The following is a 4,954-nucleotide window of genomic DNA, read 5'->3' as shown; positions in this document are numbered from 1 at the left end:
TCCTTCATTGTCAACTCCATACTTTAAGAAGATGCTACTACTAGGTCCAAAATATCAAAATTTCTTCAGATCTGGCCCAAAATTAATTATTCCGAATTTTAATAATGACAACACTACCCTTTAGTATTTATATGCAATGAAACTAACTATAAGATTTCATTTCCCTTTTCACTTTCTCTCTCTTTGTCTCTCTTCTCTGTTATGAAGAACTGCTCTGAAGAATATTAGGGTTTTCATATCAAACCTCACAATGAAATTAAACTGAAGAATAAATTTTCGCCTCTGCGATGAATATTAGGGTTTTCAGATCAATTTATTTCTTCTAAAACGAACCGACGTAATCAATCGTCAATCCATTGCTGGAGCTGAAATAAATTGATTTAGTTTTATATAGATCTGAAAAGAGGAAAAAGAAGACACAAAAATTATCTAGGTACGTTTTAATTTGATGTTTTACTTTTGTTTGTCGTTGATTTTGGTTGTTTCTCTCGATTTCGATTTATTTTTTGATTTTTTGATTTATGAGAAGAATTGGAAACATCATTGTTTGAGAAAAAAAAACGAAATTTGTTTTGATTTCATTTTTCGTTGTTCTTGTTAATTTCTATCTTCAATTTCATTTTTGATTTAGTTTTATCACAGTTTTGATTTTCTAATGGCATGTTTGACAGATTTGATCTTCGGTTGAAGATAGATTTTGATTGAATCATACTAGTTCAGGATTCGTCATTCTTCTTTCTCTTATTTGAAGCAAGATTTTGATCTTCTTCTTTTTTATCATATGTGTGTTTTAGTTTTTTTATTGTGGAAGAAGAACATCAGGTCTATTTTATGAATCCGTCGTTTTGTATCTTTCAATTTATTAACATTTTGTGTTGTTGTTATTGTTGTTTTTATCTTTGATTTGTTTGAATTTATAGATTTGTTTTTTGATGATTCAAATTTTTGTTGTTCTTGGTCTGTTTTTGATCATTTAATTTTTGGTGTGCATTTTGATTAAGTGTTTTTCAATTGGATTGAAAAATATTTTGGGAATAGGTGAATACAGTTTCTACAAACCAGGTATATATGTACAGTTGGATTCAATTCAATTTTTTGATGAATTGTTGTGCTTGTGTTGATTGATAGTGGCATGTTAGCTTTTATCTCATTTACACATGTCAATTGTTGCTCAAAGACGAAGCCTGATACTAACTATCATTGTTTGAGAGACGTTATGCCCAAATGCCTATTTATAAAATTTTACAAAGGTATTAATAGTGGCATGTCTTCCTGAACTATGAAATATCTTCTCTTATTCTTTCATGTGTAACTTGCGTCTACACATCCGATTTGCATGTGTAACTTGCGTCTACACATCCAATTTGCATGTGTAACTTTTAGTTACACTAGGAAAATGCATGTGTAATTCTTAGTTACACTAGGAATGTGTTGATGATTTTGCTAGATTCAGTGTGAAATCTAATGAGACTGTGGTTGAAAAGGAAGAAACCAGAACCATCATATATATTACTTATCTATTTGTTACGAATTCTATTTACTTTGACTGAATTGATCAATTTTGTGTACTTCACTTCTGATTCTATGTAATTTGTCATAGCTCTGTCAATGAAATCGAATTTTTAAATATTGATAGACGATAAATATATCCTAACTAGTTTCAGTTTTTGAACGCATCTTATTCAGGTTACTCATAGAGAGAATTAGAGAATGTCATCTCCTTCTATTCGACGCCTTGGAAAGTTTGGGAGGGAGTTGAAAGGGCTGGGATGTCAAATACTACAAGGTTTCATTGTACTACTCCTTGAGTAATTTATAGCTTGCACTAGATTTATGCAGTATTGGTGAATTATGGTTGGCCTTGGATCATTGCATGACTGTTATGCTTATTGTTACAGGGGTTGGGAACCAGTACGTCCAAGGAAGGGAAGGAGTACTTTTTGGACATTGGGAAGCATAAGAAAGATTTTATGTGGGTGGATGAACAGGATGGCGAGGCTATCGAAATGACTTTTAGCAAAAAGAAGATTGAGGCCAGAAAGAGTTGTCGCAACAATATGAGGTGATACATCAGATGCTTGTCGTTATTTTATCTTTTTAAATAAATATTGCCGCTATAGGATACCCAATATAAATAAGTTCTTATTTATTCATACAGTGGATAAGTCTGTGGCTTTCCTATTTACATTTATAGGAGGGTTCAGGCCCAAAAAGTAGTTACATAGATAGGATAATTGTTGCTTACCTTCTAGTTACACAAGCTAAATAGATGTGTAACTTCTAGTTACACAAGTTAAATAGATGTGTAACTTCTAGTTACACAAGCTAATTAGGTATGTAATTTCTAGTTAAACATGCTAATTAGATGTGTAATTTCGAGTTACACATGCTAATTAGACCTGTAACTTTTACTTACACATACTGATTTTGGGTACACATACCAATATGAATGTGTAACTCCTAATTACACATGTTATATGCATGTGTAACTCTCAGTTACACAATTCAGATGCATGTGTAACTGCTAGTTACACTAGTCCGATGAATGTGAAACTGAATATACATTGTTGTATGTACTGTTCATTTTAATATTATAAATATTGATTTCTTGTTGTTATAATTTCAGGTTTCAGATAACTTCATAAAAGCTAATTGCTTAAACGTGGTAATGGTCTCGTTGGAAATGGAGTTGACGCTGAATACACAAGTCAGATGCATGAGTAACTCTCAGTTATACTAGATAGACACATATGTAACTCTCAACTACAGATGCGTATGTAACTTCTAGTTACACATGTTAAGAAATTATTGTAAATGAATATTAAAGTAATAATTGTATTTTTTTTGTGTTTTCTTTTTGATGTCTTTTTTTTGCATATATATACAAGTGTAACTTTGCATTACACATGTCATAAGAATGTGTAACTTCTGGTTACACATGTCATATGCATGTGTATCTTCTGTTTACACATTCGCACTGTACTTTAATAATTTCAGGCCTAGATTTAATAATTTTGGGCTTAGATTTAAATTTTATTTAATCATGAGCTTGACAATATGCATAAGGGTAACAAGATCTTTTAATAATTTGGGACCTAGATTTAAACTTCTATTAATTAAGGGTCTAATATTATGGGTTACCCATGGGAGGGACCTGAGCATGATTTTCCCGTTGTAATGTTATTCTTCTTATACTCATTATAATATAACCCGCATTTCCGCAAGTAAGAAATGAATGATGTCCTAAAAAAAAACATGAACATGAAGCAAAATAAACATTACCCAGTTGAAAAATTAAGAGCAATCCGCGTGGAAATCCAAAGTATTGGGTCAAGGGTCATGGAAAGACAACGTTTCAGTCAACCAAAATTGATGGAAAAAATCGGTTGTCCATTCTTGTTTCTTAAGTTTCATTTTTCCCTTCCAATATTACCCTTGAACTATAGTTAATAACTAACCATAGTTACAACCTAGTAGGAGAAACCCATCATCATTCAAACATTCACAAAATCATTCCGTCCATCCAATTCAATCATTCTCGATTCTCATAGAAAAACAAAACCCAAACTTTTCATCACCCTCGATTCAGATTCCAACCAAAAATAAACCATTATCTAACTCTTCAAACCCATCATTTTGACTCCTAAACTTCCTGTGTGGAAAACATGAATTGTTAGAAAGAGAATTCGAAAAGAAGATGAAGCAGAGGTAGCAGTAGTAGGGGAATATTGATTTTGTGTGGATTTGGGTAATAGTCCACCATGCTCATCCATTTATCTGTTGTTTATGTCTTGTTAACAGATTAAGAGAAAGAAGAACAGAGAAAAAAGGGGAGGGAGTCCGAGAGAGTTAGTCCATATTATGCAACACTAGAGTTGCTTGGTAAGTGTTTGTTGAAATGCTTCAACTAATTATGTTATGTAATTGCTTGTTCACCTCGTCTGTAGACCAAATGTAGGCGTAATCCTATGTATGTAGGATATTAGAGGAATTATTGGTGATTTATTTTGAATTCATGATAGGCCCTCGTTGTAGAATGTCTGATATGTACGTACAGTTATGGAGTGGTTAGGGTAGTTTAGTTGGTTACTCCAAGGATGCTGCTATATATATAGTGGTGGTGTACCTGTATGTGATGTTGATGAATGAAATGGATTGATGTATCCTCTGTGTCTGTAAACCTCTTATCTGTTTTCTAATGAATTCTTCTATTCCTTGTCTGCATTCTTCCCTTCTCATCTCTTCATTCGTCTAATTTCTGTACTGATCATTGATTGATAAGTCTTGGGCTTATCAATTGGAAATGTTAAGATACCAACCCTAACTCGTCATAAGCACATGGGTAGAACTCAACTCGAAAACCGATTGACTAGATGAGGGATCTCATTAACTTATAAACTACCCAATTAAGCCCCATCTATCAATGTGGGACTAAGGTCCCAACATCCCATCATGCTTCCAGACTCAGTGTCCTCGTTGGACCACTCTATCGACACTTGCCCGGCGGTAACCCTTTCCCTTATGGCGGCTCCACTCGACTACCAGTATTCAATGTGGTGACAGCTGCGCCCATACACAGGTGCACCCACACCTTAATCCAGCCTATAGGTCACCCCTTCCATGGTGCGGGCATGGGCCGTGGTGGTTGGCTCTGATACCAAATGTTAAGATACCAACACTAACTCGTCATAAACCCATGGGTAGAACTCAATTCGAAAACCGGTTGACTAGGTGAGGGATCCCATTGACTTATAAACTACCCAATTAAGCCTCATCTACCAATGTGGGACTAAGGTCCCAACAATTCAACTGGATGTTTGATGAACTGCACAAAGAAATAGAATTTCATCAATGTATAGAGTTTTTTTTTTCTTAGGTAGACATGGTTTTCAGGTAATCGCAGGTAATCGGTAGCTAGACAACTTGAATCTCAATCCTTGAATAAGTGTTTTGA

At 34.0% G+C, this 4,954-nt stretch overlaps 1 long non-coding RNA gene across 1 annotated transcript; it reads left to right on the top strand.

Moving 5' to 3' along the window:
• The first annotated feature begins 3,375 nt into the window (after positions 1–3,375).
• LOC113360975 lies at positions 3,376–4,224 on the top strand. Its single transcript, XR_003364896.1, has 2 exons — positions 3,376–3,708; positions 3,802–4,224. It is a non-coding gene; the product is annotated as an uncharacterized LOC113360975 (long non-coding RNA).
• Positions 4,225–4,954: the final 730 nt, after the last annotated feature.

Source organism: Papaver somniferum, chromosome 3 (genome assembly GCF_003573695.1).
Source record: "Papaver somniferum cultivar HN1 chromosome 3, ASM357369v1, whole genome shotgun sequence".
Taxonomy (NCBI): Eukaryota; Viridiplantae; Streptophyta; class Magnoliopsida; order Ranunculales; family Papaveraceae; genus Papaver; species Papaver somniferum.
The sequence above is the reverse complement of the archived record's forward strand: the minus strand, read 5'-3'. Positions and strand labels throughout refer to the sequence as shown.